The 17582-nt window shown below is 42.1% G+C and overlaps 1 protein-coding gene across 4 annotated transcripts in view; it reads right to left on the reverse strand.

The window, feature by feature from the left end:
- STON2 (stonin 2) overlaps nucleotides 1-17582 on the reverse strand; it is a 115078-nt gene that overhangs the window by 97291 nt on the left and 205 nt on the right. The window contains exons 1-2 of one of the 4 annotated variants that reach the window (XM_090033829.1): nucleotides 17437-17555; nucleotides 17063-17226 (exon numbers count right to left, since the gene is read on the reverse strand). The exons of 1 other annotated variant lie outside the window; for it this stretch is intronic. The gene's annotated coding sequence lies outside the window, so the exon portion shown is untranslated. Of the gene's footprint in view, nucleotides 1-1321; nucleotides 1340-17062; nucleotides 17227-17436; nucleotides 17556-17582 lie in introns of those variants that run through there. 2 more of the 4 variants (XM_090033830.1, XM_090033833.1) reach the window with 2 other exon arrangements.

Here is a 17582-nt window from a genome sequence, read left to right on the forward strand (position 1 = left end):
CAAGTAAGTATGAAATTCACATCTTTTAAAAAGAGTGCCACAAGAGGCATCTGTTTATCCAGTGTTTCTTACCTAATTAAATCTAGGTTTGGAGCTGACTGGTGAAGCTGCAGTGGATCATAATGGTTGGGGTCCCGAATTTGTTTAAATAAGTTCTTTAACCCAACTTAATGCTAGTCACCAAAACATATATTTAGTAATAATATGGAAATTCATTAAATTTATAAATACTTAGGCCAATCAATCAAGGAACAGCCAGCATCATACGAGTTAGATAGTTAATTATACTGTGTGAATACTCACAGCAACAGGCTTGTGACCAAACATTAGATAAAATCTGTTTGCACAAAACTGTTCATTTGATCATTGACAACAATAGGCAAATGCAAGTCACTCAGTGTAGATAATTTGAAAAGGATGGAAAATGGCTAAGTCTATCAGATAAATTATTCATAACAAAAATTCAACTAGCTCTAGCTGAATCAAATATAGTTGAAGCCTTTAGATTATTTTTCCTATTCTACAAGCCATAAGATTAAAAATGTATTCTCCAATTTCTTCTCACCTCTTATATTATGGGTATTTGAAATTTTAAAGCCACCTACGCATACAAATCATGCTTACCCAACAATCACAACATCACAATCAGAACACTACTTAATCTGGATAGAAATCCTTAGCTAAAAATAAAATAAAATAAATTGAATAATCTTGAGTAGACAAAAAGTCTATCTTCAATAGATCATGAGAAAAGAGGTACTGGGGGGAGCAAATAAGGAAGAATTATGTCTAGAAAATCCTCTGTATACCAGCAAGTGCAAAACCCAAATGCTCTGGTTCCATATTCAGCTTCTGGCTGGGGGTGGAGGGCCTGGTGGTGGGCTGCAGCCCATCTGGCCTTGCTGCTGCCACCGCAGGCACCTCATCAGCTTAGACAGGCAGCCACAGACAAATAATTAGTTTTATAATTTTTTTAGGGGTCCTGCAGGCCTGGTGGGCCACATCTGGCCCATGGGGCATATTTTGACCACTCCTGATTTACAGTTTAATGATTTCTGCAGGAGGTAGGACAGAAAGCTTAGCTCTAACATGTTTATTACTTTTTTTTTTTAAATCCACTCCCTTTCTACAAGCACATTTGGACACCAGCAAATAAGATCCAAGTGAAAAAACTGAAGGAGTAATTCTCACATCACAGCCTGGTCAGTGCAACAGCTGGCAAGAGTGGTAACTGATGTGTCTAAAAGTATTATTCAGCTGCTGTAGGCTGAAGACAAAACCCTAAAAACTGACATCTAAAACAAAATAGATGGCTTCTTACAGAAGGAGAAAAGCTCTCTGTGGCCAATCTGTATCGGCTACAGAAAGGCCACATTTCAGGTCTGTCAGTGCCAGGCCGGTCCTCTTTCTGTTCTTCCCTGCAGAACCCAGTGTACATAGTCGTACCCCTCCTGGGACTTGATTGAGAAACAGCTGCAGCTCAGCTCATATACATTTTCTTTCCACACTCGTGGCAGGGACTCTGCAATCTTGCAGTGAGGACAGTTGCCTTTTGCGCCCCTCACCCCACCAAACCCAGGACCAACTCCATTATGTGAGAAGCAGCAGATGGTGCCAACCAGAGAGATGAACTGATGGAAAAGAATAATCAGACATTTAGGGTTATATAGAGGCTCCACGTTCCTTTCCCTCCAACCCAAGAGAAAGGGAGGGAGAGAATGATCTTGATACTTTGCTTTCCCCATCTGACCTATTAAGTAGTTTGTTTTTCTACACAGCTGAACACTGACCTCTCCCCATTCTCACTGGGAAAGTCCTGAAGGAAACCCAAAATGGCAGGAAATGAAGAAACAAAACTATTTATCTGGCTGTTAACAACCAAAACACCCAGGGGAATGCATGTTTTAAGTGTCCAAGAAAGACCTCTGGAAGGAGGCAGGAAGATGAGCCATTTCTGCTATACTGACATGTCAGAGAGTTACATCAACTCACTATGGTTTCCTCTTTTACATCCCTCCAGAAGTTGTCCTGACATGCCACATCTACTCAAGCAGAAAAAGAGCTACAAAAGGGTACAGACTTCAAGTATTTTGCTGGAGTTTGGGTATTTCCCCCCTTCCGCCACCACACACACAAATTCCCAAGATTTTCTGATGTCCCTTCTTGTTTCACTGCCATAGACTCCCTCAAGTTCTCTCAGATCACAAACAACTCGATAATTTGTACTTAGGATTGGGTGGTGATCACATTCAAAATCCCTTAAAACATTTTTTTTTTTTTAAAGGGAAGGGGGAACTAAATCACAGTGGTTTTGTGGACTGTTGAGTCAGAGAATCTGTGCTTGTGAAGTTAGCTTGCCCTTAAAGCAGAGAGAAAGAAACTCCCAATTTTTTTGTACAGAATCTCTATAGTATATAGAGGGGCTGTACAGTGCCTCTTGGGCACGTAGTTCAGTACCAGGCCTTTGTTACTGTCAATTCCTAGTTTGTTCAGTAAACAAGAGACATGGCTACTTTGTTATTACAGTTGTTTCTACTGACTTCTTAAGGAAGCAGCTTGATAAAAGAGAAAGTTGGAGCTAGCAGAATGAAGATCAGACTGAATAAAATGCAAAGTCTGGTGGGGAGAAAGATGACAAAGCACAGGTTTGTGCTTTATCTGCTTTTAAAGACTGCTGAAGACAACACCAATTCAAGAGAGGACTTAACTCTGAGCAAAAAGTATAATGATTTTTTTCTACTCTCCCTAAAACTTAGAAATATTGGACTGGAAGAGACTTTTTGGGGCATCAAATCAAGTTACCTGCTGTAAGAGGCAAACACACCATGTAATCCCCTTCATAAATTTAGCAAACTTAATTTTAGGCTGTGGACAGACAAGGAGAATATTTGAGGCACAAGCCTGTAGCTAATCATACCATGGTAACTGCACGCAAACAAGCAGGTGGTGCATTTGAAAGTGCGAGAAACAAGCAAGCTGTACCTTCAAAAGACAGGCATAGAAAGTGTGAAAAATTCAGCTCCTATTCAGCAAGAGGTAAATGTGCCAACATCAAGGCAAGACTAAACTGCTTCTGAGGCCACCAGCACGTGTTCTCAACTTTTAAAAAAATATAGACAGCCTGGCTGGCAACAGGTTGACCCATTTGTGTCCATGGGTTTAAAAGTAGTTAACAACAAGGCTGTTCCAGAACTTCACTACGCTGTTGACTAGGAACCTTATATCCTACATAAGTGTAGTGATGGACAGATTTTACCCATGTGGCCTTTTGCAACATTGCCCTTTGTCTTTTTTTGCTTGCTGGTGTTTAGCCACACCTTCCATACCTTATAGAGAACGCTAGATCCCCTCTCTGCATTTGTTTGGTTAGAAAACAACTCTAAGTGCAACAAGTTGCTTAATATATCCTGTGTCTTAGTTTCCCACTATAGGTTCATACAGTGTCTGGCACAACTGATCTTAACTGCAGCCCATTTAATTGACGGTATGACAAGAAAACAGCTCCAAGCACAGATTCTCATGTAATCTAACCCAGTGGTTCTTAACCTTTCTTGTATCAGACCCATTTGTAAATATTGATGGCCAGTCTCGATCCAGTGTCCCTCACTCTCAACCCACTGCCCCCAGTGCTAGCATAAGGCCACGTGAGTGGGTGTGTGGGGCACACCCCCCACCAAGCAGCCCATGGCAGGCTGGAACTGGGAAAAGCCATGGTTTCCCATGTTTCTTTCTCCTTTAAAAGAGAATCCACGTTTAAAGTTTATTCATGACCCTTTCATGTATTCTTGAGACCCACTTTTGAGTCACAACCCATGGGCTGAGAAACACTGAATGCTAGCCTATGCTGAAAATGAACAACTAAATGCAGCTGATTGTTTCTTCTCAGAATACTGAATTTCTGCTTTTTAATTTGACCGTAATCCAACAAACTCTAAAGAAGCAGAAACAAAACCTAGTGCATCAGGTGCATACAGCTTCAAGTAGGATGCATTTCTGTGATTAACTAGCATCTTTGCTAAAACTGACAAGATCTAATTTAGGACTTATTTTACAAAGCTAGCATAGAAGAAGAATCCAAGGTGTGGTTAGCTTTAAAAAACACAATGCTTTTAAGGGCACGATCTTAAATGGTGCTTGTGCCTATGGTTTGTACAATGACATTAAAGAAAACCAAAACAAAACTCTTGCTTATCCCAGCATTGCTGGACACCCAAACTACAACACTGGGCTACTGTAGGAGAAGTAGCAAATGCAATGGACTAGATCAGTTCACCATCCCAAACTGAATGCAGTCAGAAAAACTGCAGGAATGGTTAGAGTTAGACCAATCATGCTGTTTGCTGGACTAATTCAAAGTATTACTAATACAAGTAAGGACTCAAGGAAAAAAAACAAATCATTTTTATCTTGACTATGTCTGTTTGGCAAACCTGTGCAGACCAAACAGTTCTAACTGCATGAACTGTGGAGCAAGAGCTGCCTTGGGCTAGTTTCCAAGTGAGCAGAAGCTCCTTGTTCTTCTTCCCAACTTGGCCTGCAGCAGGCGCTGACAAACAGCATATCATTTCCTGAATGATAAACAAGCCTCCAACTGGAAATCTGTATCAAAACCTAAAAAACAAAACACAAATTGCTCCTACTGAAGCAGAAGAAAAAGACTCAGTGAGAAATGAAAGAAATAAAGTACAAGAAAGGAACAGGAGTGCCTTACTATTCTTCTTCTTCATGTTGTGGCAATGCTCTAAAGAGCCAATCATGCTTGGGATCCTGTTGCACTAGATATTAGGAAGGCACCAATCCTAAATCTACAAGTGGCATATGTGAGGTACAGGGAAAGGAACAGAATCAGATGTTGGTGTATACCTTTGTGGTTTTGAGAGCTGTTCAATAAAATGCCCTTACCTACAAACAACTCAATCGATTTCTATTTAGATCAGTTTTTCAGGGTAGAGACCAGCTTTATCCAGTCTGACTCACACCTGCAGTGAGCTGTTGCATGGATTTCTCTGCCTTTCGCACTGTCCCTAGAGGTCCAGCCTCTATTCAGTGTACATAACTTTCATTACCATGAGACCAAACAATATACAAAGCATTTAAAATAATGCAAATAGAATTGATATAATTTGCAAAGCTCCTACTGATCTCACTGGGAGCAGAACCAGGCTTTTCCTTTTACAGATTTTTCTCTTCCTAACTAATGACAATACCGAATACACTTGATGACACTGAAATGCCTGCAAGTCAGTGACAGAGCCAGCATTAGCATTTTGGCATGATGTCAGATCATCAAGATTCTTTGTATTCCTCTCTGCTACACACACATACACACACAAACCCCCCTTTTAGGTCACATTTTCTTAACTTGAGTTCAGAATCTATCCAACTTGTTGAGAAACAGTAAGAGGTGGATTTTTCAGGAGATGTGAGAATAGGACAGTGATGAGGATCTCCCTCAGGGATATTTATGTCAAGACTAATAAATAAAAAGGTCAACAGTTGCTGTTTTCTCCACCTATAACGTCACACCTGTCAGTCACTGAAATTCTTCTCTTCACCAGATAAACACACCAAAGGATCTTTTCTGAAAACACCACCAGTGACATTTAGAGAAGTCAGTAGGCAAGAATCTCTTGGATACATCTCTGGTGAGGCTATACATGTAAATACTAAGCAAAGAAAGTTAGCTGTCTTAGTCTGAAAATACTAGGTACAATTCTAGGTCCCTTGGCACTATAAACAACTTAGTTAGACAGTACTCAGAGGACTGGAGAGCCTGGAAAGAAAAATATAAAGCCCCATTCTGTGTTCTATACAATGTGCAAGGAATGCAGTCGAGGGCCTTAAGAGAACAACACTAGGGGGAAGCAAGGAGTCCACAAATACAAGAATGGAAGTTATTTTGAACAATTCAAAGGGGTATTAGGGTTCTGAATTGTGCAGGCTTAGATTAATTAGGAATCCTTTCTACAGCAAAATATGTTTTTTTTCCCACCTGAAATAAATAAATAAATAAATAAATAAGTGATCACACCAACAGGCATCATCCAGAAGGCTGAATAAACTAGAGGTGAGGGATGATTAGTAATATTGTTTTACCAAAGGATACTAGACACATTCCTTCCTGACACTTCCTTATTTTTTCAAAGGGTACCATTCCAACTCTGTGTCTGAACCTTGATGGCACTGTGTTACAAGCTGCACATCCATTTCCTGTCCAGCATCCACTTTAGATCATGAGAGTTCTGCCCAAGGATGGCGAATTTGCTATAGAGCTTGGAGGCAACTATTACATGGAAGAACAGAATGTCACAGGTAAATTGCTTTCAAGAAAGGGAACTAGCTTTGCACAATGGATTTCTCAGAATTTTTTTTTTTGGCTTGGCAAAGGAGAGTATAGAACACGCAGAGCTTAAATTTTAAAAAGTTTGCATATCCAGTTTTGGTAACTTTGAGCCTTTCCATATTTATCACAGCAAGCCCTGAAAATTTAACATTCTGTATTTCAGCACCCTAACTAGGGCAGGGTGAGTAGGGCATCAGCCACAGCCACTGACTTTGAGGGGGCACCAGAATCCCCCACCATAGCAGAAGCAACACTGTACCTTGACCAGCCATAGGAACAGTCCCACATCCAGCAATACATGGGGCATGAGAGGGTTAGAAGTGGATTGGTGTTCTGTCCTGTCCCTACCCCAAGGAGTTTTGTCTCTAGCATATCAGGGGAGATGGAAAGCAACCAGGACCACAGGGTTGCTCATGCGATGGCGTTAGTGTATATGACTCTCTTCACTGCTGCAGCAGAGGTTCCCCGTGCAGAACCTGTGTAGATTAAGTCTTTCCTTCCCCTCCCCCTCACACCCCACGTAGTGAATGAGATTGCTACCCCTCTGCTGTATTTAAGCCTGTTGTGAATGAAGACAAGATCTGAAGGTCCAAAATCATGATAAAGACAAATTCAACCATACACATTCCGTGTTCTAAATCTTACTAAAATGACTCCTGTACTTATTTTGCCCTCCTGATGACTATATAAAAATGTCTCAAAAAACATTATCCCCCCTCCCCCCGATACATCCAAAGATGTAAAAAGCTATACATAAAGATTCTGTGATGGTTAATTATGACACCACTACCTATCGGACACTACCTGTGGCATCACTGAATATAACCAATATGATGTGAATACTAATTAAAGCAAGAAGTACATATGCACTCACAAACTTTTTTTGTAACTAGCAGCAATTAGAAAGGAAATGGGAAAATGACCCCAATGGGTTCATAACATTTATAAGAATGTGGCTGTTGGAGACATCTTTCCAGAAGAATTATTTCCTTGCTTATGCATCTAGAATGCAGTGCTACTCTATCAGCCACTAGCACTTAGCATTGCATTTACATCTCAGAAGAAATTACTACCTTGTTTAAGCCACGAGTGAGTGTTGCATTTGCAGATGAAACATCAGATCCATCAGCAAAAAAGGAAGACAGAGGGAAGACTGTATAATTCCTCCTCCCACACCCCAAAACTGACTTGTTATACAAGCCAAATAAAAAATTCTAGCTTTTGAATTCTAGGAAAGTTCATGCTATTGTTAATGCTCAGTGGTTGGGTGAAATCTCACTGAAGACAGTGGGTGTAATAGCTGCCTTCTTCCCTGATACACTTAAAATGCAATTAAGCTCCTTTTGGACTAATATAGCTAAAACTACAGGGACCATTACCCCCTAAACAAAGGATACTAGCTTGGCGTAAGCCAGTCAGGAGCTGAGGTTCAGTGCGAGAGAAATTGCACTGGAGACTGAATGAGTTTTTAAACATACAGGACTGGGCATTGTTTCAGTTGGAGCTGTGGTGCAGGGCAGCTTCAGAGAAGAGAACACAGAAGTAAACAGAATAGGCAGCAGAAAGCCAAGTACAGCCTGAGCAACGCTTGTACCCATGACCATGAGAGAAAGCTAAGAGAAATTTCTGGGTAGTGTCAGGTTCAACGTGAGGACTGACGTATTAAAGAAACGATTTCATATTATTTGACTTCTACTAGGTAACTTCCATGTTAGCTACTTTTGAGTGAATTGTGCTTAAGGCTGAATTCTTAGTTGAAATAAACTAATATTTGAAAACTACATGAAAATGAGATGTTACAACAAGCAATAAGTCTTCCAAGAAAACTAATGGCAGTCATCTCACTTCACTAGTTTAAAACCTGGAAAAAAAAATGTACTCCAGGGAACAAGCCTGCCCTGATAAAGAGACCAACTGGGTGGTTTAATTGGTCTTTTCCCATCTCATGTCTTGGGCTGCCAAGAGATTATGCAATTCAGTATGATGCCAGGACACTGACACCCTTGAGGGGCAATTCACAAATAAACAATTTGTTGTCACTGTCTAGTTTAGACACCCTAAATATAGGCACATGATGTTAGATGGCCCTGCGGGTTTAGTATGATTACTGCTTCAACGGAATACACAGTATGCGCCTGAAAGACGGGACAAAATTATGTGTGCAATGGCACAGCTTCTTTGGAGGTCATTTATGTATTGGTTATTTATTCATCAAGTATGAACATAATCATACACAAATTAACACACGGTGGGGGGGAGGGGGGGAAATCACATATTTTTAATCACTCTGTGTGATCCTTTGCATGACTATTGCTGAAATGCTTGGCAGAACTTACTGCATATTGCCTTGGTAGTGCACAGTGGACATGCAAGGCTGTCTTGGATTTAGAAACAGTGAGAAGTGTTTCCCAGAATTAGCCTATTTTAGACAAAGTTTCTGTCACCAGGTGTTCAGTTGGGAGGAACAGACAACATTTCTTAGTAAGCTGGTGGCATAAAGAAACATATTTCGCACTGAGGCAACCTGATCTTCTAAATTAGCTCCTAAGAAGAACAGGACCTGAAGGCTTTCATCACTTTGGTGAATGGAAGCAGATATCTTTGATGAAGAGGACCATCATTGCTAATTCTAAACATTCCCCCTAATTTCTAGTTCAAAATTTCTACACTTGACAAAGTTAATTTTGAGCAAATGGCTTATCTCTCTTAATATGTTGTAACATCCTTTCAGCAGTGTTGGTTGCATCTTTGTTAAAAGGGATATAACAAGTGCCATTAGACCCAAACTGGTAGAACAGTTAATGATATAGTACCACTTACCATCATGGTCTCACATGGACAGTGGAGAGAGAAGCAGAGAGGGGGGCAGGATAGATACCCATAGAGAGGGCAGAATAGATCTCCTACATAAGCCTACACAATTGAAGGATTAAGGGAGGTGGGTCAGTTGCTTAATCATTCTCTGTTGGAAAAAGAATGCCTAAAGTCATTATAGTCCTGCATCACTGGCATTCAAGTGGGTCAACTTCCCTGCATGCTCACCTGAGTGAAATACTGTAAAAAGGTTTGGTGCAAGTGTTAACATGTGGCCTTCCATCATTGTCATGAGGACCATCTTGATGCTGAAGCCGAAATGGAAGGTATCCAGGACGCTGGCAAGTGTTATATTGCGCCAGAGTTCACTTGAGCACTCCTAGTACCTTCCTACATTCTGTTACATGATTTCAGCCAGAAGCTGAAGAGGGCTAGATAAGATAAACCCATCGGCTAGTTAAGGCACACCTTTGGCTCTGGTCTTACAATACTTGGTCCAAGGAGAGCATTGTGTCAATATGTAGGTTTACAAAATTCAGTACATTTTATAGAACAAAAAGTATAAAAATGTTGAAGAAGTGGATGTTAGTAAAAAGGAAGGGCATTATTGCTGAAGTAGAGTCACTGCTCAAGAAAGGGCCAAAAGTGGAATAGCAGGAGGTACTGCATGTCATTTGCACTGGTACAGATCTATATGAAGGTCTTGGCTACCGAGGCTGCTGTAAGTCACTTACATATGCTGAAAAAGCCCCTGTGATTATGGGTACTGCTTACAGGAAGCATGTTGCTGCTACCTTCAAGCTCATACCTGCCAAGCATCTACACAAAAAACTCCAGAACAACCATCAGCAGTCCCACCTAATTCTGGAAACTCTGCTGAACTTCAGGGTCTGAAGTCAACCCTGCCACACACTGCAGATTTATCCAGAGGCTCCTGGCTACAAGCAAAGGAAGTCCATCAGCAGCTCTCTCACAACATCCTGTTTTTGACTGCCAGTCCTTTATCATCCTGCTTCCTGTCTTCAATGCCCACAATTAGAGCCAACCAGAGATGGAGGAAATGAGGAATCCACAGATTGTACTTCTGGTCCTCAAGAACCAGATGCCCAATGTTGATGATTTTAGTGTGAACAGCAAGGTAAAAAAAAAAAAAAAGAGAGAGAGAGACTAGGTGGGGTATTATGAATTTTGAGCAGATTGAGAACAACTCTCAGGATTAACCCTCAAGGTCTAGGTAGACATTCCCTTAGATGACTGCCACCTTGCAACTGATGAGCTTGGGCTACAAAAGTTCTTCATTTCATAGACTTGCCCTGAGCACATTCACAGTCTAAAACAAAACAAACCTCTGTATATTTCCAAGTAGAGGAGGAAATTCCAGTTTTCAAACAGGACCTAGGAATGTGATTTGAACTTTTAAAGTTCCTCATTTTGAAAACAGAGCAAGCTAGCTGACTTCCCCTTCCATGTCAATGATGTTCTTGAAGTATTTTAAGAATCATAGCTAAAAAGGAAGGTGAAAACAGCTGGCTGCTTTCTATGCCACACAACTAGAAAGGTCATCGTAATCCTTAGATTTAAATCAAGGCATCAGACATAAGTCCTGTACATCTCTTATATTTTGGAAAAACATAATATATCCTTAGAATAGAAAAGAAAAAAAATATAATGGAAAGGTTCACTTTGCTTTGAAGATTCATCGGAAACTGTTGCAGGAGGGAAGCAGAGAGGAAAACCTTGATGCCCATCTCATTCTTTAATCTGAAAGCAGTATTAAATAATGTGTATATAGAGCTAACTGTGTGCCTGGGTACTCAGACAGGACAAGACAGGGTTTCTCCTTTGAACAGATTACAACAGGATCATTTTGCATAGAATTCCCTGGGGATAAACTTTGCAAAATACTTCAGTGACTTTTGGAGCCTGATCCCACTAACTTCCCAGTGAGAACTAGACTATAAAATTCTTTAAGTCACTGTTGAAAATGAGACTTGAACAACTAGGTTGTTAAGGTGTTTTGGCCAGTTTTATCCCAGTCTCCTCTACTTTGCTTAATTTCATAGAGATGCAGATTTGAAAAGAGCAGAAACACAAGAGAAGGCTGGGAGGGGATCTGGTGGCCATCTATAAACTTGCCAAGGGGGACCAGCAGGGAACGGGAGAGTCCCTGTTCCCCCAAGCACTACTGGGAGTAACAAGGAATAACGGCCATAAGTTGACTGAGAGTAGATTCAGGCTAGACATCAGGAGGCACTACTTCACAGTCAGGGCCGCTAGGAGCTGGAGCCAACTTCCAAGGGAAGTGGTGCTCGCCCCTACCCTGGGGGTCTTCAAAAGGAGGCTAGATAGTCAAATGCCCCCGGCACTCTTTCCTGCCCATGGCAGGGGGTTGGACTTGATGATCTGCTCAGGTCCCTTCTGACCCTACCAACTATGAAACTAACAAAATGACATTTCAGGCTGGAGGTTTTTCTCACTGCTGCCATTATGACAGTGACAAAGAGAAGAAACAATGTGTCACAGTGGTAGGAGCAAGTGACTGGAATTCAAGACTGGAATTATATTGCCAAGCCTGCGACTGACTCAGTGTGATCAACATTTATATCTCTGACTCCAGTACATTTCATACAGACAAACAAAAGCATGTAAAACACCAATCCTAGTTGAGCAATCTGGTAACCCCAAGCAGTCACAGTTTCAGTTCTTTTATAACTGACGTGGTTTGAAAAGACAAGGAATTAAAAGGTTAGTGTTAACAACTGTTTCAGTGCAATGCAAAAGCTTAATCCAGATGTCTGGAGCTGTAGTCCCTAAAGCCTGTGGCCACCCTCCATCACTTTTGGCTTCATGCACTTTCAAACCAATAGATGGGATTGAATGAAGGGTGTATTTGCAATCGGTTTTGGGAAAAAAAAGCAAATATAAACACTCTGGTGCCAAACTCAGAATACACATATATAGTGTGGTAAACCAATGCAGCTGGCTCTACTCAAAGAGACTTACCCAATTAAAGCAAATTGCAGAAGTCACAATGATGGGTCTGTTATTAAGGGTGGGGAGTGGGAGAGTACAAACCTGCCGAGTCTACCCTGCAAGTTTTATCCTCTGCAGTGACACTTGAGATGCACTGACAGTGAATACACAATAACCCCATACAGCAAGTTCATCTGAGCCCTCATTCATGAACATTACTGTGCAGTAATTTAGAAAAGAGATCTCAGAGACATTGCTTAAAATGTTTTGCTTGCACCCAGGAAAAAAGAGGAGAGAACATTTTCAGCAAGGTAAATATTACATAAGGATTTTGGATTAAATAAAACGGAGACAGCAGAATAAGCATGCAAGTAAAATTAGTGATGAAATCTGTTAGGATCAGCAGTCTGACAGCAACCAGTAGAATTGCTAAAAATGAAATGCCATGGGCCCAATTTTTTCCCAGCGTAACTTGCTCAAAGCTGTATTGGTAGTGGACCGGCCCTGCGCTTTGGAGTTTGGCTAGCTCAAGTTTCGGTTCTGTAGCTGGTAATGATTATTATCCTTAAAATGCTTAGTAGTGCAGTTTCCATGGCTCTGTCATCCACACACCACAAAACCACCACGCAGCTCTGCAAAAGTGGTACCTTCTCTTCATGAAAGGCCCATGGTTAAGATAGCTAGAGAACAAAATTACTACATAATTCACCCACCCCCATCCTTGAAAACAAACTGAAGATGGTTCTTTCAGCTCACTAGTGATGCCAACAGCTGGTAAAATCAGAAGCCCACAAGGGAAGACTCAGCTTCTATAAATACCAATTAGAACTTGGCATACGATGAGTGGAGTGACTTCACACTGATCCTACCAGCAGAGTGCAGGCTTCTGTCCAGGTGACCAGATGGGGCTGTTATCCATGGGTCCAGGGCCAGAGCTCTGTTGTGATTCTACTGCCTGCTCCGTGACAACAAGGGCAGTTGTGAACTACTGTAACACCTTCCCAGGCCCTTAAAGCATGTGTGCTGATTTCATCCTAGGGGGAAGTCAAAGGAACTTACTAGGAAGCCATTTGGTTCAATGGCTTTGTTAAGTCATTGTCTTGCCTCTCTTGCTAGAGGCAGTTTCTGCCTGAGTACACCAAACCAACAAATCCTCCCATTGTGGGGTAAGCAAAACATGCAAAGAAACAAGTCAATGTAATACCAGGAAATCCTTTCCCTCAATGCAGACTCACCCATGCTTGTCCAGGGGCTTCCAGAAGTCTTTTACCAAACTGAAACACAGCCCTCCCCCAGGATCTTTCTCCATTCTGTGGCTTGGCTTCCTTCTTAGACACTTCCAGGCTTCTTCTCCCACTCTCCTCCACCCAGTTCCTTTTAGGATCTACTGCCAGCCTTGCCTGGTCCTGGTCTTACTGCCAAGGCCCAAAGCTTGAGAAAAATTATTTAAAATGCAAAATATACAGCAAGTCACTCTGAAGCATATCAGCAGTCTCAGTTTGTATATTATTCCTTTTAATTCAGTGCCCAGCTACAGAAATCTTCTTACTCGGCAAGGAATGAATAATGTGGACAGCTCAACATTGGTTTGCTGTTCAAGGGTTTTTATCACGTCATGGGAATGCCTCAAACCAAAGTCATTTGGGACTAAATCGCTAAGTGCTGTGTGCAAGTAATAGGACAACAAATCAAACTGTCCACATTGCACATTCATTCTCTCCTGGGAATCAATAAAAATTTAAGCTTACAAGAAATCAGGCGTATTGTCTGTGCCATCTTATACAGACTTTTAGAAGTACCTGACTGATCAAGCCAGGTACCTGTGACACATTAGAGCTTCAAGTGCTGGCCATATTGAGGTCTGCTGCAAAATTCTTACCAACTAAAATGGAAGCAGGATTTCATTCTCAATACTTTTCCAGACAGAGTCTGCACAACCGTCCCCAAATCAACAAAAAGGCCTCTGTCATTTTTTCCCCCAACAGTTTGATCTATCTAGTTCCAAACAGAGGATGACAAACATGAAGGCAGCACACACATATCAACTACATAATAGGGCATGCGTTGTTTCTTTATTAATGTGTTCACTTAAATGGGCATATCCAAAGGCTGCCATCCAAGGAAGCTCCAGTCCTCTAGTGAACCATCTGGCAGCTTGTCTAGGAAAAGACTATGCAATTGGCAAATCCAGTCACAAATCAGAGACTGTTAAATGACATGCAGTGCAAAGAAATTAAAATACCAGAAATGTATTTTTGCAACAAATAATTTATGGAACTTACAGCTAACAGATAAAAAAAAAAGCAACTTCCAGAGACTCTTAAATGACAGATTAATAAATTAATCAAGTGACTTTGTAGGTATATAGCCCTTTCTACCCAAAGGCCTCAAAGCACTTTACAAAGATTGAGGTAAAGCCTCACCAACCTTTCTGCAAGGTGAATCAGTAAAATTAGCTCCATTTCACAGATGGGAAACTGAGACACAAATAGGGGAAGAAGCTTGCCCAAAGTCACCTAGCCAAAGAACAAACTCAAGTCCCTCAATGACCTTCCATTCCCCTGAAGATGTGTGGCTCTCAAAAAAATATTCATTGGCGTTAGAGAACAAATCCACGCAGTGCCCTCCAGATCAGGACTAATAAGTGAGCTTTGTAGCTTAGCATGTTGTTCCTTTAGCATGTCACTCGGACACACTGGGCACATCTACATGTGTATTAATGTTAGTATTAGTAATAACAGGTACTAACTGAATGCACAGTAACCGGTGCTACTGCGCAGTAGCACCGGCACACAGCTTTTTAATGGCACTACTGCACAGTAGCCCAACAATATTGCGCAGTAGTGTATTAGCATTGTTTGTCCTGTGACATGCTACTGTGCAGTCGAATTAGTCTACTGAACATTTAGCTTCTTGTGTAGACATGCCCACTGAATACGTGTGTGTCATTTCCTACTTCATTCTCTTAGTTTTTCCACTTTCAAAGAAAAGGTTAATATGGTTGTTAAAAAGCTTCAGATTTTGGCCAGAACCTTCAGGCTGTGTAACAGACACCATTCAAATAACCTGACAGACATCCAGCTCTGTCAGTTTATAGGCAAGAATCAATGCAACGTTAAGCATGGAACAAACTCAAAGCAATTCTTTCATTGAAAGCACTGAGGCAGTAGTATTGTCTACATGTAAGTCAGAGCAGGTGACTGAGCACCAGGATTTGGGAAATCCCAGCTCTGTAATGTCTTCTCTGACTACAGGGATGTCACCACCTCTTTTTGCCTCTATTCTTCCCCCTTGAAAAAATAAAGATAATGCAACTTCATAGGGGTGTTAATAAATCTTAATATTTATAAAACAATTTGGGCATTTGGAAAGAAGGTGCTACTTACTGCCAAAACTCTCTAGATTCAGGATGGAACAGTGAAAGGCTCACTTCTACTAAACTCGATGGCCTATTTCTTGCATGGATTTCTTATCTACATTTAGAGAGTAAAGCATCTTCTTGAGATACCCCCAGCATTAATATTGCATGGATATCTCCAGTCATTTGTTTGGTGCTTTCTCTTATCTGGCTTCAGCTGAGCTAAAAAAAACAAGAAATCTAAACATAATGGATTTAACCCACTCACCGTCTGTATTTAACCCACGCACAGTCTGGGTTTTTCACACATGGAAACACTACTAACCATTAATTCTTAGCAAGCTGATTGATAAAGTAACAAAAGCTCAGAAATTTGGTCTTGGTCACAAATGAGATGTGATTGTTCTTTGTCTTGTATGATGATTTGGACAAATGACCAGTGTGCACAACTGGATTTTAAATTACTCCCTGGATTTTGAGAGGCATAGGACAGGAATAACAGGAAGTTCAACAGATAAACACCGAGGTATAATGGCAACAGCTATATAAGGACCAAGGACAAGACAGTGCTCCTGGTCAGGATGCCAGAGAACGCTTGACTAAGTCTTGCTTTTCATTATCATGTTTCCTGTGGTACACACTAATACTCATTGATTTAAAAACCAAAATTAAAACTTGCTTTGGTCAAGATAGCTGCCGGCTGCATTTCCATACCTCAGTAATTCTGCTCCTGCTCCTGCCCCTGCCCCTGCCCCGCTTTAAATAGGCAGACCTGTCCTGGGGATTATAGCGCTTCTACACTCAACTATTACTGCTGTTTGCTTTTTAGATGTAACCCTCTTGGGAATGCTAGGAAAAACCTTTGACTGTTACTTAGAAAGGAACAAATCATATTATGAAATGGCATGAGCCTGAAGACTGTTAAACAGAAGACAGGTTAAACAGAATCCATGGAAACCACCATTCTCTGAAAAAGTAAATGTTAAGGCCACACCTTGGAAAATGTGTTAAGGTAGAAAGAACCAAGACTTGTGGAAACTAGGCACTGGGGCATATTACATGCCGGCACAGCCCTGTGCACTGTCTCCACGTGAAGTAAATATCAGAGCAGGTGGGATAATGGAGCAAAAGTGGAGGCAAGTTCTCAAAAATATCTTCCATCAAACTACATACACTTGATCTGCTGCTACTCCCCCAGTCAGGGAGTCCCCCCCTCCCCAACTATTGAATTAATAGTTCAGTCTCCAGAGGAGACTGGATAGGCACCTGGCTGGGGTCTTATGACCCCTGCCACCCCCAGTGCTCCTTCCTGCCCATGGCAGGGGGTCGGACTAGATGACCTGTCTAGGTCCCTTCCCACTCAGTGATTCCATGATTCTAATCGTGAGCAATAACTAGAAAATACTGATTGCAAAACATGCACATTTTCTCACCGACCCACAATTTTAAAATGATTTGCCCAAACCTATTAAATCTGCAACTAAGTATTTTGCAGCACCTGGAAACGATTCAGAGAAGATTCACAAGCCCAAGAAACCCACTTAAGTTTCCTCAGTGTTTGCCCTGACAAGTACCATTTGCCAGCGACGCCCGAAACACCAGTGCTGGGGGTTAGGTTGGGGCCGGCTGCCACCGAGAGGCTTCTGGAAAGAGAAATTGCAAAGGAGTCCCTCCAACAGAAATCGCAAAGCAGCTCCTCAAACGCCCAAACCAAATCCAGGCTCCTCCAAACAAAACCCTGTGAAGAAGATGAGCGGAGAGAAGAGAAACGCAAGGTCTCAGGAGGGGACGTGAAGAGAAGTGCAGGAAATCATCCCCCACAGAGCCGGGGGGGCGAAGGGAAGGAGCGGGGAGCAGGGGCAGCGCGGCAGGTGGCCGCGAAAGGGGCCCTGCGCGGGCGACGCTGCTGTCCAGCTCCCGGCGCCGCCCCGCGCCCCGCGCCCCTTACCTTCCGCCTGCCGCGCCGCGCTCCCTCCGCCGCCCACACTCGCGCCGCCGGAGCAGCGGGCGGCAGCAGCTTCCCGGCCGGCGCGAGCGGAGCTCCCCGCGGGGCGGCACCGTGTCCCCGGAGCCCGCCCCGCCCCGCCCCGCGGC

The sequence above is a fragment of the Crocodylus siamensis genome, chromosome 2 (assembly GCF_052110815.1).
Source record: "Crocodylus siamensis isolate JL-2025a chromosome 2, ASM5211081v1, whole genome shotgun sequence".
Lineage (NCBI taxonomy): Eukaryota > Metazoa > Chordata > Crocodylia > Crocodylidae > Crocodylus > Crocodylus siamensis.